The sequence below is a fragment of the Gorilla gorilla genome, chromosome 7 (genome assembly GCF_029281585.2).
Source record: "Gorilla gorilla gorilla isolate KB3781 chromosome 7, NHGRI_mGorGor1-v2.1_pri, whole genome shotgun sequence".
NCBI lineage: Eukaryota > Metazoa > Chordata > Mammalia > Primates > Hominidae > Gorilla > Gorilla gorilla.
The window spans coordinates 32,839,236-32,857,795 of NC_073231.2; the positions used below are offsets into that span (position 1 = coordinate 32,839,236).

General features: G+C 47.0%; 1 protein-coding gene across 1 annotated transcript in view; it reads left to right on the forward strand.

The window, feature by feature from the left end:
• The first annotated feature begins 4,619 nt into the window (after positions 1-4,619).
• Positions 4,620-18,560, forward strand: part of EXTL3 (exostosin like glycosyltransferase 3) — a 133,258-nt gene continuing 119,317 nt past the window's right edge. Inside the window, exon 1 of the mRNA XM_063709166.1 lies at positions 4,620-4,703. The gene's annotated coding sequence lies outside the window, so the exon portion shown is untranslated. The remainder of the gene's footprint in view (positions 4,704-18,560) is intronic.

Below are 18,560 nucleotides of genomic sequence, written 5' to 3' on the forward strand. Positions count from 1 at the left end.
GGAAATAGTGTTGATGGTTGCCTGACATTATGAATATAGTTAATGCTATTGAGCTCTATACTTAAAAGTGATTAAAATGGCAAACTTTATCTTATCTTAAATATTTTACCATAATAAAAAGGACAGTGAGGCCGGGCATGGTGGCTCACACCTGTAATCCCAGGTACTTTGGGAGGCCGAGGCGGGTGGGTCCTCTGAAGTCAGGAGTTCAAGACCAGCCTGACCAATATGGTGAAACCCCATCTCTACTTAAAAAAAAGGTATATAATAATAATAGTAAACCAATAGATGTGACTCAAGATTCCTGGCATGGGAATAGACTGAGGGAACTATGGAAAAGAGACAAAATTCAGAGGGGGAAAATGCAAAGGCCTAGAATTAGAAGCAAACTAAGCTCGTTGGGAAATGGGAACCTGGGTTCAATGAAGTCACCCGGGGCTGGCAGTGAATGAAGCTGGGGAGCTGAGTGGAGGTGAGATCGGAAGAAGCCTCACGTCCGGCACGAAAGAGGTTGAACCTGGCGCAGCAAGGTTTCTAAGCAGGAAGGAGCATATGGCTGATCAGGTTTGACTGTGGGCAAAATCACTCCAAAAAGTGTGGGGGATTTATGGCCTGAGAACAGTGGTGAAAGCAGTGAGAGAACCCCGCAAGGTCAGGCCAGGCACGAGAAAATAGGCTCTAGCCCAGCTCCCACTCCCCAGCGGCCCCTAGTGCCCCTAAAAGCCAGTGTAAGAAACAAGAGACAAGCCAGGGACGGTGGCTCACGCCTCTAATCCCAGCACTTTGGGAGGCTGAGGCTGGTGGATCACGAGGTCAAGAGATCAAGACCATCCTGGCTAACACGGTGAAACCCCGTCTCTACTAAAAATACAGAAAAAAAAAAAAATTAGCCGGGCCTGGCAGCACGTGCTTGTAGTCCCAGCTACTAGGGAGGCTGAGGCAGGAGAATCGCTTGAACCTGGGAGGCGGAGGTTGCAGTGAGCCAAGATTGCACCACTGCACTCTAGCCTGGGAGACAGCGTGAGACTCCGTCTCAAAAAAAAAAAAAAAAAAAAAAGAAACAGGAGACCCACCTGTGTCTCAGTTCTGTTACCTGATTTAGCACGAGTTTTCCCTGCTCTAACAGGAGACCATATGTCCTTCTCAAGGCCCACCTGGATACCAAGTCTCTAAACTGGGGAGGAAGCCCACGTAGAAATTAGCTTAGTGATAAAAAAACAAACAAACAAACAAACAAAAACCCTGTGTGAGCCCTGGACGCTCTAACCTAAATATCTACCTTCCTGGCAAGGTCTCCTGGGGGAGAAGCGAAAGAAGGGTGTTTTCCTCCCGCCTGAAAATTCGGATTGCCTCTCTTTTGCGCTCCGAAAGAACACGCTTCCTCCTGGTGTGTCGGGGCTACCTGTCGTTCCCCACCCCTGCTGCTCCTTCCTGGACTGACCCACTGCCCATGGTTCCCAGTTCCCCTCTCCCACTGCTGCCAGTTGGAGATTCTGCTCCTAACCCCTAAGGGCTGCTTCTTCTGTCTACTTTTCCCCGTGGTGCTCCCAGATACAGCTCCCTGCCGGCAGCCTCCCCACTTTGAGACCCTGTTAACTCAGTCACCTGGGCCCCAGCTCCTTGTTCAGTGACCTCATGTCAGGAGCTTGAAATCAGCGAGGGTGGCAGTATTACAGCACAGGCATCTGCAGACACCACACATTAGCGCTTTTATTTCTGGAGAGCCAGCTGTCATCCGTATCCGTACACCGCCGACAGGGCTTCTGGTTCTTTTTGTTGTTTTTTTTTTTTTTTTTTTGAGACGGAGTCTCGCTCTGTCTCCCAGGCTGGAGTGCAGTGGCGCGATCTTGGCTCACTGCAAGCTCCACCTCCCGGGTTCACGCCATTCTCCTGCCTCAACCTCCCAAGTAGCTGGGACTACAGGCGCCTGCCACCATGCCCGGCTAATTTTTTTTATATATATTTAGTAGAGACGGGGTTTCACCGTGTTAGCCAGGATGGTCTCGATCTCCTGACCTCGTGATCTGCCCGCCTCGGCCTCCCAAAGTGCTGGGATTACAGGTGTGAGCCACCACGCCCGGCCGGCTTCTGATTCTTGCAGACAGACTCCTGCAAGAAAAAAACTGATCCCATAGTCCCAGGCAGGGCTTCATTTCTCTGAGATCTGCTAGGTCCCCACCAACTCAGCAGGCAGGGCCAGTGCTTCCTGACATTGTAGAACTTCTCATTTCACCCCTGTGGTCAGGCTAACTGAGAGAGGGCTCAGTTCACAAGCACATTCTGCAGGCTCCTATGGAACTTGAACTAGAGCTCTGAGTTCTTCAGCAGGAAGGATTGTGTGTGCCATCCAAGAATGGGGATGCTGTTTCCCATAACTGCCAACCCATGTCCTCTCATGTTCCTGACGTTCAAACGCAAGAGATGCTGCCCCTACACCCGTCTCAGGCATTTGGACCGGAGTCCAGGCACATTACATACGCCATGTAGGCTTCATGGCCTCTAGGCTGTCTTAGCTCATTAACATCTCAGAGTTAAACTGGAAAGGCCAGAAAGGTGTTAAACAGAAACAAAAACACTGTAATCAATTTGGTTTCACTATATTTAACCGTTTAGCTTTTCTTTTGTTTTCTTTTCTTCTTTTTAAGAGATAGGGTCTCACTCTATCACCCAGCCTGTAGTACAGTGATGTAATCATTAGCTCACTGCAGCCCTGAACTCCTAGGCTCAAGTGATCCTCCTGCCTCAGCCTACTGAGTAGCTGGGGCTATGGTGGGCACCATCATGCCTGGATAACTTTCTTATTTTTGTAGAGACTGGGTCTGGCTATCTTGCCCAGGCTGGTCTCTAACTTCTGAGCTCAAGCGATCCTCCCCTCTCAGCCTCCCAAAGTGCTGGGATTTCAGATGTGAGCCACAGCGCCCATTGTTGGCTTTTTGATACATTTAAGATCATGTACATTATTGTTAATTATGATTGTTCTTGTCATTCAGTGTGTGTGATTTTCCAAAGATTACACTTTGAATCTCCAGGTGTACACTGAATTGTCCCCCTCCCTCCCCACTGACAGGCTGAAGTCCTAAGCCCCAGTACCTCAGAATATGACCTTATTTGGAAATCAGATGATTGCAGATGTAATTAGTTAAGATGAGGGCATGCTGGAGTAGGGTAGGATGGGCCCCAAATCTAATATGACTGGTGTTCTTATAAAAGGGGGATATTTGGACACAGGAAGAATGCCACATGTACATGAAGCTGGCCATCTACAACCCAGGAGAGAGGCCTGGAACAATCTTTCCTCACAGTCCTCAGAACTGGAACCAACACTGCCCACACCTTGAACGCAGGCTTCCAGCGTCCAGGACTGTGAGACAGCACACGTCTGCTGATTTAGCCCCCCAGCTTATGGCACTTTCTGACAGCAGCGCTAGCTAACCAATACACTCCCTGCTAAATGTACTTTTCCATTTGTGCCCCACCAGGGTTTGCAGACAAGCAAAATTGTCATAGTTCCCTAATGCCTCAGAATGTTTTCTTCCTAGATCACTTTTTATAATTATTACTTACAGTGAGGGAAAACTGAAATATTGCAATGCCATCCACAATTAGGATTAGTCCCAACCACTCAGAAACGTTAAAAACTGATCTAACAAAAATAAAGAACCTTAAGACGCATTAAACTCTAAGCTACTTGGAAGCTGCTTCTTCTGTTTGTGGACACGCAGATTTGCCACAGTTGAAATCACTGGCCACGTGCTGTCTTGTGTGTGTTTGTCACTTAACATCGCATGACAGAAATATTTCCACGTAGTGACAATGTTCATATTCTTATTTAAATAGCGACTTACTAGTCATTTGTTATATTCTCATTTTTCACTACATTTTTGTGTAATTTATTTTTTAACTGCATTTAAGCTTTTTCCTCGGGGCATGTACGGGAAGAGTTCTGGATTCCAGTTTTAGCCCCTGTCACACAGAACCCCGTTCTTCTCTAGACTGAGCTGATCTGTGGTTTCCCCAGAAATAAAAACGACGCGTGCAGGTTTCTCCCTCCCCTTGACGTCATTTCGTTTGATCCTTTGTAATGATTTTCCCTAGTTTCGAAAGCTTGCCCTAGTCTTAACGCTGCTTTCGCGTTTCCTTATGTCGCTAAGCGGGAGGTAGCCCCGCACTCTAAGCATCCGGCTCATTTTCATGTTTTACCGGGACCCCAGCGATCGGCGCCCGGTGCCGTATAGCCCTCCGCCGTGTGCAGCCGGGTGCTGGTGTTGTTGCAGCGGCGCCCGCCAGGAGGCAGCGCAGGCTCGGCACTGGCTGCGGCGTCCCACAATGCACCGGGCTCTGGGGCCTGCACGACAGTCTGAACCCAGCTGCGGGGCCGCGAGAAGGCGGGCCCGGGAGCCGGCGAGGGCGGGGCCTCCGAGGAAAAGGCCGGGAGCCGACGCGGAGGCGGTGGGCGGGGCGTTAGGGGGCGGGGCCGGGAGCCGCCGAGGGGGCGGTGGGCGGGGTATTCGGGGGGCGGGGCCGGGAGCCTCCCAGCGGGCGGTGGGTGGGACCGGGAGCCGGCCGGCCGGGCCGGGGATGCGGTGAGCCGAGGGCGGGGCCTCAGGGGGCGGGACCGTGGAGAGGGCGGGGCCGGGCCGCTGGCGCTGTCGCCGGCTGCAGTGGCCGCCGCTGGAGACCGCGGGACCTGGCGCTGCAGCGAGGTAGGGGCTCTTCGGGATCTTCCCTTTCGGGGGTGGGAAGTCTTTTCTTCGTCGTGCCAATGGGAGAAGCGGCGAGCTGCTAAAATTTAGAGACGGCTTCGCACTTCTCGCTGTAGCCCGGGCTTTACCCGGGGGATCGATTTTAAAACTCTTTGTCTGGCCCCGTCGTCCTGCCCGCGGGCCGGACGTGGGGCGCCTGCTCTGGGCGTCTGGGGCGGGCGATTGCAAGCTCGCGGTCCATGTCCCCTGCCTCGGATTGTGGACGTCAACTCCGGGGTGGGCCGGGCTGGGTTTCTACAGAGGCGGGAATTTGTGAGAACTGGGAGAGTATGGCTGTCAGCAGGGGTCGGTATCACACTGTGGGCGGGGGTCCCGACCCCTGCTGCCTCGGGTATGGGTAAGCGGCATCTGCCACGCGCCCGCCTCGCGCGCTGTCAGGAGGCGCTGTCCCTGTGGGTAAGCCCGTGCCGTGGGTGCCCTCCAGTCCTTGCAGCCCCAAACACACCTACCCCAGAAGACACCACAGAATGCGGACCCCAAAGCCAGCTGTACCTGCGAGCCCCTCAGCACAGCTGACTTTAATTTGGGATCCCACAATTTGAGCTTTTCAAAAGTTAAGTTTGGCAGATTGGAAGCCCGGGAATAGGGGGCGCTCGGAATGCTGAGTTTTGTTGGTGTCTGTCCTCAGCCTGTTTCTGGGTCACCCTGCAGGGCTCCATCCGTTCAGTCTCACCCCTTGGTAAGCATGTCCTGTCCTGAAGGCTCCATGCTGAAAGTCTAAGGTGACCCCATCTTTGCCTACTTTTCAAGGCTTGGCAAAGCACGTGTGTCTTTTGATCCTTATCCCCCATGTAACATAATTCATGTTTTTAAAGATATGTTTTTATTTAAAACCTTCACCCTATATTTTCATTCCCATAAATACGAATTGGTTGATTTTACTTGTGAACTCCTTTAGGCATTTAGTAATAAAGGTTATAATTAGGAAAACTGAAAGATATTCATCAGGTAAACATGATCCTCCTTAACAAATTTGCTGGTCGTAAAAGGCAGCAGATGGGAAATCAGGCAAGCTTGGTTTTAAAACGTTTCTGCCTCTGAGAAGGTTGAACTATTAATATTATATTTATTGTTCATTCCAAGTCTAAAATGCTAGCAATGAACTCACATTCCTTTTTTGCTAGACAGTCATACCTGTTGACTTGAGATAATAAGAAAATTCTCCTCATCCCCAGAACTGAAGAAAATTCTTTCAAATTGTTCTCACCTTACCTATCCCCAGGGAAAGGAGGTAAGTCTCAGAGTTGTTGGGATTCTAAATATTTTGTTAAGCAGAAATTCCTGCTGGTCCTTAACAAACTCTGAGTACTTTGCTCTGGAATTATCAGTTCTTTTTCAAAATGTGAAATTATGAATTGCCTATTACATACAATATTCCACATCTCACGTTAATATTCATTTAAAAGCATCGTGAGGCCGGGTGTGGTGGCTCACACCTGTAATCCTAGAACATCCGGAGGCCGAGGTGGGAGGATTGCTTGAGCTCAAGAGTTCAAGACCATCCTGGGCAACATGGCGAAACCCCATGTCTACAAAAAATGAAAAAATTAGCCGGCATGGTAGTGAGCACCTGTGGTCCCAGCTACTTGGTAGGCTGAGGTGGGAGGATCACTTGAGCCTGGGAGGCAGAGTTTGCAGTGAACTGAGACCACCCCACTGCACCCCAGCCTGGGTGACAGAGTGAGACCCTGTCTCAAAAAATAAAAATCATTTTGTATTTGTGAGTAAAAAGAAACAAATATTTAAAAGATTAAAAACAAGAAAAAATTCGTATATGTTAGTGATTACCGTTTTGACTTCCCTGGAGGGACAATAAACCCAAAAGATAAAACCAAAATCTAGTTATTAATAGTCACCGACACCATAAGAACTAGAAGGCACCATCTGAAGCTTAAAAGGAAGTTTAAAAACATGTTAAATTCAGACAATAACTTTGCACAGTGGTTTGCAAACATCAGTAAACCCAAACCCTCAAGTGATTCCTATGGAAAGACACTGACACTCAGATCAAGACATTTAAATACAAATTCATGGGCTAACTAAAAAAATAAGCAGATCAAGTGTCTCCAGCATCAACTGTGAATACACACACGTTAGGTTAATTTAAAAAATGACCCACTGTTTTTTACAATCTTCCAATGCATGTATGCTTCCAAAAAGGCACAGCTGGCATAGTTTTTGCTTCTAAAGGAGGTAAACTTTAAAAACTGACCTGCAGTTACAGACTGGCACTTAGAGGCGTTAACTCAAACAGGTGAGTGACTCACCAATTACTCATTTTTTCTGCAGATTATTTACCTACTAAGTGCAAGACTGGACTCATAGCTTTAGCTCACTCCTAGTGAAAACACTGCACATAGGATCTATAAATGGAGGCTGTGTCATCAAGACCTCAGAAGTAGGGGCCGGCGTATTTCTTAGACACTGATGAAACAGAAACATCTCTCAGAATAACCATAAAGACATGAGTAGCTCTGTGTTAAAACACATCATTTATTTTGAAGGGAAAAAGGAACGCAGAAAGAACAATAGAGAGGAACTCAGAGCATTTCCTCTGTGGCTTCCCCCTTTGTGGTGCCAATTTAAAAAAAAATTATTGTCTAATGATACTAATTTTTAAATAATAGTCATGTAATGTGAGGTTAAAAAGTAGTTATTCTGAAGGAGATAGTCACTCATACATGAACTATCCAGGTTTCCAATAATAAAAACATCACTCTATTCCTATTCATGTATTTGTTCAATAAACACCCTAGCACAGTTTTAGGATTAGGAATATGAAGATCAATAGTTTAACATCTGACTTTAAGAAGCTGATCTAGTTGGGGAAATCAACCCAGAGATAATTATGCACTTGGTATGATGATAGATGTCTGCTCGTAGTGCTATCGGACCTCTGAAAAAATCAGTGCCTGAAATTAGTATTAAAGGATGACTAAGTTTTAGCCAGAAGTGGGAGGAGAGTGCTCCAGGTAGAGGGGACAAACATTAACAAAATCATGGAGGTAAAGGCCAGGCACGGTGGCTCACGCCTATAATCCCAGCACTTTGGGAGGCCAAGGTGGGAGGATTGCTTGAACCCAGGAGTTTGAGACCAGCTTGGGCAATATAGTGAGACCACATTTCTCCAAAAAAAAAAAAAAAAAAAAAAAAAAAAAAAAAAAAAGAATTAGCTAGGTGAGGTGGTGCACACCTGTTGTCTCAGCTACTTGGGAGGCTGAGGTGTGAGGATCTCTTGAGTCCAGGAGGTGGAGGTTACAGTGAGCTGAGATTGCACCATTGCACTACAATCTGGGCAACAGGGTGAGACCCTGTCTAAAAAAAAAAAAATTAAACTAAAAAAATTTTTTAAATGGTGGAGATAAAGTACCAAAATATGAGGCCCAGAAAAATATAGAATAAGACTAAAGAAAGAGGACGGGGTCACACCATAAAAAGTCTTGTAAAGGCAGGGGGAGCCACTGGAAACTTTGGTGGGAGAATAACAGGATCAGATCTGCTTTAAGCAGCTTACTCTGAGGCTTCAGTGAAGAATGGACTTAAGAGGGTAGGAGGCAGGAAGAGCTGTTAAGAGGCTGCAGCAGTGATTAGGAAAGAAATGATGAGGGTGCAGCGTTGGTGGAACGTGTGGCCAAATGGTCATGCATTCTTAGACATTATCAGCTTTCTTAGACATGATTTCATTTGGTTTTTGTAACCACCATTTGCTTTTTGTAGGGTAGATTAATAGGCGCATTCTGTAAGTGTTTACTTAGGCGCTTTGTGTTCACTATCCCTGATTCTTATAAAAACCCTATAAATTGAGTATTATTAGCCCACTTCCCAGAAGTGTGTACTGAGGCACTGCTGAGGGCAGAGGCACAATCAGCTCCAGGTGCAGTCTTTTCATACAGGGCTCATTCTGAACAGCAGGTGGGTCCTTGCCTCTGAAGACTGAGGTGGGACAGCCCTTCCAGGTAAACCCACACTTCAGGCGTCAGCATGGGAGTGAGACCGCAGTGCCTAGCTTCTCAAGCAATACTGTTGATGCATTTAAAAGTCCCCTGGCTGGGCGTGGTGGCTCATGCCTGTAATGCCAGCACTTTGGGAGGCCGAGGCAGGCAGATCACGAGGTCAGGAGATCGAGACCATCCTGGCTAACACGGTGAAACCCTGTCTCCACTAAAAATACAAAAAATTAGCTGGGCGTGGTGGCGGGCGCCTGTAGTCCCAGCTACTCAGGAGGCTGAGGCAGGAGAATGGCATGAACCCAGGAGGTGGATCTTGCAGTGAGCCAGAGCCAGGATTACGCCACTGCACTCCAGCCTGGGCGACAGAGCGAGACTCCATCTCAAAAAAAAAAAATTAAAAAAAATAAAAAAAATTCCCCTTGAGGCTGGGCGCAGTGGCTCATGACTAATCCCAGCACTTTGGGAGGCTGAGGCAGGCGGCTCACTTGAGACTGGGCAACGTGGCAAAACTCGTCTCATATACAAAAATTAGCCTGGCATGGTTGTGCGTGCATCTGTTGCCCAAGCTACTAGTTGGGGCTGAGCTAGGAGGATCACTTGAGCTGAGGAGGTAGAGGCTGCAGTGAGCTGTGATTGCATCACTGTATTCCAGCCTGGGTGAGACCCTGTCTCAAAAAAAAAAAAAAAAAGTCTCCTTGAAGAAGATCGTATAGAAGTTCTGGAAAAAATGAAACATAGAATTATCATGTGATCAGCAATGTCACTTCTGGATTTAAAGCCAAAAGAATTGTAAGCAGGGATTTGAATAGATATTTGTACATCCATGTACCTAGCAAAGTTCTTTACAATAGCCAAAAGGTGGCTGCCGCCTCAGTGTTCATGGACAGATGAATGGATAAACAACATGTGTCAGTACAAATAATGGAATATTATTTAGCCTTAAAAAGGAAGTTCTGACACATGCTACAACATGGATGAACCTTAAGGACATCATGCTAAGTGAAATAAGCCAGTCACAAAAGGACAGATGCTATATGATTCTACTCGTATGAGGTCCCTAAAGCAGTCAAGTTCATAGAGACAGAAAGCATGGGGGTTGCCAGAAGCTAGGGGGAGGAAAAGTGGGGAGTTCATGTTTAATGGGTACAGAGTTTCAGCCTGGGAAGATGAAAAAGTTCTAGAGAAGGATGATAGTGATGGTTACACAACAATGTGAACGTGCTTAATGTCATACACCATTGCACTTAAAAATGGTTAAGATAAGGCGAGCACATTGACTCAACACCTGTAATCCCAGCACTTTGGGAGGCCGAGACTAGTGGATCACCTGAGGTCAGGAGTTCAAGACCAGCCCGGCCAACATGGTGAAACCCCGTCTCTACTAAAAACACAAAAATAATCTGGATGTGGTGGCACGAGCCTCTAATCCCAGCTACTCGGGAGGCTGAGGCAGGAGAATCACTCGAACCCAGGAGGCAGAGGTTGCAGTGAGCTGAGATTGTAACACTGCACTCCAGCCTGGGCAACTGGGTGAGACTCCATCTCAAAAAATAAAAAGAAATGGTTAAGATAGCTGGGCAGGGTGGCACGCCTGTAATCCCAGTGACTCAGGAGGCTGAGGCAGGAGGATCACTTGAGCCAAGGTTGAGGCTGCAGTGAACTATCATTGCACCACTGCTCCAGCCTGGGCAACAGAGCGAGACCTCATCGCTTCAATAAAAAATGGTGAAAATGGCCAATTTTATGTTCAATCTATTTTACCACACACATAAAAAGTCCTATGGTATGTCACGTTATGATCAGATTCCCAAGGCCTAGGAGCTTGTGACAAACTTGTTTTTTGTTTGTTTTTTGAGACAGAGTCTCACTCTGTTTCCCAGGCTAGAGTGCAGTGGCACAATCTCTGCTCACTGTAACCTCTGCCTCCCAGATTCAAGCAATTCTCCTGCCTCAGCCTCCCAAGTAGCTGGGATTATAGGTGCACACCGTCATTCCTAAGTTTTGTATTTTTTGTAGAGATGGGGTTTCACGGTGTTGGCCAGGCTGGTCTCCAATTCCTGACAGATTTGTGATAAGGAAGACTAGGAAATGCAACCAGGAAGATTAAAATGGGCATCTCATAGATTCCAGCCCAAGGAAAGAATGCTGGCTGGATTCCTGGAGGAAAAATCACAGAATGAGAAGCTGGAAGGTGGCAGAGATGGCATTTAGTTCAACCTCCTCTTTTTACAGATGAGAACAGTGAGGCCCCAGCTATCCAGTGACTGCCTAGGGTCACTGAGCAACTTCAAGCAAAGGGAGGATGTGAAGCCAAAACCTGTCCACCCTCCCCCACCCCCACCCTCCAATTGCCCCTGAAAGACAACCAGTGCCTGGTACTGAGAAGGAATCTCTGGGCTGACTGACAAAGATGTGCTCTGGCTTGCTTTTCAAGCAGAAAACAGACCGAGTTTTCCGTCTCAATCAGTCTTGCTACAGCACATTCATAGGACTACCATGGCTGAAGAGATTTGGGTGCTTAGAATTTGGTGTTTGGTTGCTGGCTGTCTAGGTATCAAGGTGGGAAAGTGGTGATGTTAGAGTGAGTTAGTTCATTCATTCATTCATTATCAAATATCTGAGGGCCAACAATGTGTCAAATATCTTCTCCAATTTCTAGTTTTTCTATCTAGTAACAACCATCTGCCATCTTTATTCTAGATGTTCTGCCAGTTGCCCTTGGACATAAACTCCTTTTATATAAGCTTTCATTGACTCCTGGATGGGGCCCCTCGGGAATAGGTAGAGTTGGAGGGGAGATGTTATGAGATGTAGGTGGGCGGTGCCAAATGCCAGAGAGGGTTTCAGTTCCATCAAGGAAGCCACCCAGAGCTACAGGGTTCCAATTCGGATGTGTGTCTAGGGGCTCTAAGATGCAGAAGGACTGGAATCCTGTTAGTGTAAGTTGCTCCGGCAGAGACCAGGTATGGGGATTGCCTGGAGGTCTTAGTGCCTGCATGGAGGTTCCCGGTGATACATGCAGCAGAAAACCCAAAAGACAGACTAAAAGGAGAGCTTTTCAAAGATAAGCAGAGATGCAAGAGAGAGAGAGAGATGTGGAAGGGGGGTGCAATCTGGAAGAACCACAATTTTCCTGGGACGACATCCCAATCTTGTGGCCTCTAAGGATAAAGCCAGGTTGACTCATCACGATGATGCATAAAGGTAGATAGAGCCTCTTTTTCTTTTTTAACTGATATGGTTTGGCTATGTCCCCACCCAAATCTCATCTTGAATTGTTGCTCCCATAATCTCCATGTGTCGTGGGAGGGACCTGGTGGGAGGTAATTGATACATGGGGGCAGGTTTTTCCCATGCTGCTCTCGTGATAGTGAATAAGTCTCATGAGATCTGATGGTTTTATAAAGGGGAGTTCTCCTGCACACACACTCTTGCCTGCCGCCATGTAAGATGTGCCTTTGCTCCTCCGCCTTCTGCTGTGATTGTGTGACCTCCCCAGCCATGTGGAACTGTGAGTCCATTAAACCTCTTTTTCTTTATAAATTACCCAGTCTCGGGTATGTCTTTATTAGCAGTACTAATACATTAACCCACTAACCCACTATTTGTACCTGCTTGCTTCCAGGAGAGTTGAGTTGTAGACTACAAGATAAAACATAACTTAAAAAATAAGGCACTAGGGTAGTTTAGTAAAACAATGGCCAGCTTTGAAACCACTTATCAAACTCTGGAACCTTGGAAAAATTACCTAACCTACCAGAATGTTACGTTTTCTCATCTGTAAAATGCAGTAACAACTTTACAGAGTTGTTGGGAGAATTAGAAATCCATTAATCCATTAATGTTTTCATTCAGCACTTTTACTGAGTGCCACGTTAGTGGCAATACTGTGTTAGATGCAGAACAGGTAAGGATGGGTAAGACATGGTGCCTGCCATTGAGAGGCTTATAACTGGGGCGGAGGAAGACAGACACGTAGATAGACAAGTGGGTGAGGTGTCAAAGAACTTTGCTGGAAATGCATACAGGAAAGAAAGAAGGTATATCAGGAAATGTATGCAGAAAGAAGGAAGGCATGTCAGGAATGGCATGGTGCCAGGTATATAGGAGACGCACAGTAGAGACTAGCTGTTTTTAAAATTATAAAACATAAAAGTGATCAAAGCAGTGAAGCAGAAATAAATCCTGTGGGACACCTGAGATGAGATATTTTGGCAGAGAATTTGGCTTTAAGTTTCTTAGAAGCCACGACAGAAAAGGAAACAGGTTGGGTGACATCATTTTCTTATTCTAGTAAGAGAAAGTACACAGATTCAACTTTAGAGAGGACTTTTTTTTTTTTTTTTTTCTGGAGCTAAATCAAGGAAGGATTATCACGTGGCCTCCCTTGAATATAATTTTGAAGCTGTGAACAGTACCATCAGTAACATTTTATGGACAGCTCTGATGGTTTTTATACCACGGCACTCTTCTTACCTTTGGTGGAAGCTATCTGGAGTTACGACTGATGTGTAAAGTGGTTTACTGTTAGAATCCTGGTGTGCTAGGATTCTGGGAGCGTCACTTTCAGGAAGTTACCTGGCGATGAGTCATCAGAAGAACCTGGAGAAGTGAGGGGATTGGAAAAGTTCTCATTGTTCTGAGCTCAGTTATTTTCTCTGTGCTACAGGGCAGAGGATCCCTTGGCATGAAATAAGAGCTAAGTGGTCCAACAGGCGTTGAAGTGTTAAAACAAGAATAGAATAAGTCCTGTGCTAATCCTGACACAAGATAGCAGGCTCTGGGGATGATAATGCCTGCTGCTGATGGGCAGACCAGGGATTAGCAACCATCCAGGGAATATGCTTCAGATAAACTAAACAGGAGGTAGGATGATGCCATGGAAAAGGCATGGACTTTGAAGTCAGGTATATCAAGTTCAAATCCTAGGTCTGCTAGTTGCTAGTTTCACAAAGTACTTAATTTTCTGATCCTCAATGGGATATTCAGAGTTATCTTGGGCCGGGCACAGTGACTCATGCCTGTAATCCCAGCACTTTGGGAGGCCGAGTTGGGTGGATCACAAAGTCAAGAGATCGAGACCATCCTGGCCAACATGGTGAAACCCCGTCTCTACTAAAAATACAAAAATTAGCTGGGTGTGGTGGTGCACGCCTGTAGTCCCAGCTACTTGGGAGGCTGAGGCAAGAGAATCACTTGAACCTGGGAGGCGGAGGTTGCAGTGAACCAAGATTGAGCCACTGCACTGAACTCCGGCCTGGCGACAGAGTGAGACTCCATCCCGCCACCACCCACCAAAAAAAAAAGTTATCTTGGGCTAGGCGTGGTGGCTCATGCCTGTAATCCCAGCACTTTGGGAGGCTGAGGCAGGTGGATCACCTGAGGTCAGGAGTTCGAGACCAGCCTGACCAACATGGTGAAACCCCGTCTCTACTAAAAATACAAAAATTAGGTGGACACCTGTAATCCCAGCTACTTGGAAGGCTGAGGCAGGAGAATCGCTTGAACCTGGGAGACAGAGGTTGCAGTGAGCTGAGTTCATGCCATTGCACTCCAGCCTGGGCAACAAGAGTGAAACTTCATTTCAAAAAAAAAAGAGTTATCTCGTATTTCTTGGTTGTTTTGCCAATTAAAGATAAGGTATATAAACAATAGTAATAGTAATAATAATGAGTGCTAACAATGATTGAGACCTTAGTGCAGGCCCTCTGCTAAGTGTTTTAACTGCATTATCTCATTTATTCTTTTTTTTTTTTTTGAGAGGAGTCTTGCTCTGTTGCCCAGGCTAGAGTACAGTGGTACGATCTCGGCTCACCACAACCTCTGTCTCCTGGGTTGAAGCGATTCTCCTGCCTCAGCCTTCGAAGTAGCAGGGATTTACAGGGACGCCACCACACCCAGCTAATTTTTGTATTTTTTAGTAGAGACAGGGTTTCACCATGTTGGCCAGGCTGGTCTCGAACTCCTGACCTCAGGTGATCTGCCTGCCTCGGCCTCCCAAAGTGCTGTGATTACAGGCGTGAGCCACCACGCCCAGCCACATTTATTCTTAATAGCAACTCTCTGTGGTACATACTACCTGGCAATTAGAAGATGCTCAGCAGATGGTATATATTAGTATCATTTGTTTAAAATTAATAAATAATAAAAATATTAAATCTGGCCCATTGTCTGTTTTTGTAGTCCATGAGCTAAGAATGGTGTGTACATTTTTAAATGGTTGGGAAAAAAATTAAAATAGAGGCCGAGTGTTGTGGCTCACACTTGTAATCCCAGTGCTTTGAGAGGCTGAGGCAGGAGGATCACTGGAGGCCAGGATTTCAGGACCAGCCTGGGTAACATAGCAAGACCCCATCTCTACAAAATTTTAAAAATTAGGCAGGTGTGTTGGCACACGCCTGTATTCACAGCTACTCAGGAGGCTGAGGTGGGAGGATCACTGGAGCCTGCGAGGTTGAGGCTGCAGTGAGCCATGACTGCACCACTGCACTCCAGCCTAGGCATCAGAATGAGACCCTGTCTGCAAAAATAATAATAAAAATAAAAAAATAAATCAGGCCAGGTGTGGTGGCTCACTCCTGTAATCTCACTTTGGGAGGCTGAGGTGGGCAGATCACTTGAGACCAGGAGTTTGAGACCAGCCTGGCCATCTCTACTAAAAATACAAAAATTAGCCGGGTGTGGTGTTGGGCGCCTGTAGTCCCAGCTACTTGGCAAGCTGAAGCACGAGAATCACATGAACCCAGGAGGCGGAGGTTTCAGTGAGTTGAGATTGCCCCACTGCAGTCCAGCCTGGGTGACAGAGCGAGACTCTGTCTCAAAAAAATAATAATAATTATAATATTTTATGACATGAAAATAATATAAATTTAAATTTCAGTGTTTATAAGGTTTCCTTGGAACACATTCACGCCCTTTTGTTTACATGCTGTCTAAAGATGTTACATGCCATCTAAAGCCATCAGCACTGCATTAGTCTTCAGTGGCTGTGATGGAGATACGAATGACCTGCAAAGCCCTACATGTTCACTATGTGGCCCTTGACAGAAAACGTTCGCTGATCCCTGATTTAGAACAAGACCTCCAGGGGCCGCTACATAACAGAAACTCAGCCGACCTCTGTGTTAGCAAGATCGCCCAGGGGTGACTTTTCAGACACGGAATCTGTTAGGAGTGGAAATCCCATCTGCCCCCTTGTTGAGACCCATGGACAAGGCCTGTGCTGGACACTCCCAGCATCCACATGGGCCGGGTTGAGGAGAGAAACAGGGCTTGGGCCAAGCCCATCTGGGGCCAGAATTTAGTGGAGCAGGCTGAGAAATCTGGGATCTCTGAGCTTTTTGTTTTTATGCTTTCGTATTTGTTTGCTTTTCCCTTTGTGTTTTAGCAAAAATTCTCTTTTGAAATTCTCATCTAAGCTAAACCAAGGAGGAGAAATGATCGGTTCACATCTGGGCCAGGATAGAGTCCAAAGTTCTTCATTGTTCTTAAGCCATGCTGTGTCTGCCTGGCCCCTGTCACTTCCTTGTCAGGACTCCCCTCGTGATCGCTCCCTACCCCCAGCTCTGCTCAGGCCGTGCAGCTCGCAGCACCCAGGAAGAAGTCTGTTACACCTTTCATGCTGTTTTATCCTCTGCGGTTCCCTCCGTTTCCCACCCCTCCACACCTTCCCAACCTGGCGGAATCCTCAGCCTTCAAGATTCTGCTGAAGTGCCACCTCCTCTTCTGGGAGGCCCTTCCTGGCTCTTTCTGCCCATCCTGGAAGAGATGACCACATCTGCTTTTTTTTTTTTTTTTTTGAGATGGAGTCTCACTGTGTTGCCCAGGCTGGAGTGCAGTGGCGGAATCTCAGCTCATTGCAACCTCCACCCCCGGGTTCAAGTGATTATCCTGCCTCAGCCTCTGGAGTAGCTGGGATTACAGGTGTGCACCACCACACCCAGCTAATTTTCTGTATTTTTAGTAGAGACGGTGTGCACCACCACACCCAGCTAATTTTCTGTATTTTTAGTAGAGACGGGTTTTGCCACGTTGGCCAGGCTGGTCTTGAACTCCTGACCTCAAGTGATCCGTTCGCTTCGGCCTCCCATAGTGCTGAGATTACAGGGGTGAGCCACTGCGCCCGGCTGACATCTGCTTTTTTGCCACACTCTACCTCCTATCCTACCACCTGTCACTCTGCATGGGCGATGTCCACTGTCTGTGGATTCTTTCCTGTTAGGGATGACGTTGTAAACTTAGCACCCCACACGGCTCCTGGACCATGGTAACCTGGAGTGTGTGAAGGCTGTAAATGAGGATGAGTCCTCTGAAGGACCGGGAGGAATGAACTTTCTAGCTCAAGAACTAGAAATTCCTCAATAAAAGATGATGTTGATGAATGGAAACTGAAGCAAGGAAGGCCTAGGGGGGGCATGTTCCTGCCTGGGCTTTTTTCTTTTCCTTTATGTGAAGGATATTGAATAATTCAGTAGGAAATACCCTTAACTATAAAAGACAGAAAACACTAAGCAAGGAATGGTGGCACGCACTTGTAGTCCCAGCTACTCAGGAGGCTGAGGCATGAGGATCACCTGAGCCCGGGAGTTTGAGACCAGCCTGGGCAACATAGCAAGACTGGTCTCTTAAAAAAAAAAAAAATTGGCCGAACGCAGTGGCTCACACCTGTAATCCCAGCACTCTGGGAGGCCGAGGCAGGCGGCTCACAAGGTCAGGAGATCAAGATCATCCTGGCTAATGCAGTGAAACCCTGTGTCTACTAAAAAATACAAAAAAAAAAAAAAATTAGCCAGGCATAGTGGCGGGTGCCTGTAGTCCCAGCTACTTAGGAGGCTGAGGCAGGAGAATGGTGTGAACCTGGGAGGTGGAGCTTGCAGTGAGCTGAGATCGCACCACTGCACTCCAGCCTGGGCGACAAAGTGAGACTCTGTCTCAAAAAAAAAAAAAAAAAAAAATTTTTTTTTTTTTAAATTATCTGGGTTCAGTGATGTGCACCTGTAGTCACAGCTATTCAGGAGGCTAAGGTGGGAGGATCACTTGAGGCCAGGAGTTCAAGACCAGCCTGGGCAACATAGTGAGACACCCCCCCCCCCAACTCCACACACACACACACACAAACACACACACACACACACACACACACACACACAATTCAAACAGAATATTCATGTAATACCTCTCCAAGGACTTACAGCACAAGGCTACATTGTAATTCAGAGAAGACATTTTAGGAGGGGCTGAGACAATATTGTCCAACAACTTTGTTGATGATAAAACAAAATATAAGGATAGAATTTTCTTTTCTCTTTTAATAGAGATGGGGTTTGCCATGTTGGCCAGGCTGGTTTTGAACTCCTGAGCTCAAGCAATTCGCCTGCCTTAGTCTCTCAAAGTGCTGGCATTACAGGCATGAGTCACTGCCCCCGGCCGAGGATAGAATTTGAAAAATGCAAATGTTGGTCCAGCACGGTGGCTCACACCTGTAATCCTCACACTTTGGGAGGCTGAGGCGGGTAGATCACCTGAGGTCAGGAGTTCAAGACCACCCTGGGCAACACGGTGAAACCCTGTCTCTACTAAAATACAAAAAAATTAGCTGGGTGTGCTGGTGCGCACCTGTAGTCCCAGCTACTTGGGTGGCTGAGGCAGGAGAATTGCCTGAACCCAGGAGGCGGAGGTTGCAGTGAGCCGAGATCGCGCGACTGCACTCCAGCCTGGGCGACAGAGTGAGACTCCATCTCAAAAAAAAAAAAAAACAACAAATGTCTAACTGGCCAGGAGAGAAGATCTTTCAAGTACAGATATATCACATGAGCTCTTATCACCCTCAACGGAATCTTGTCACAGG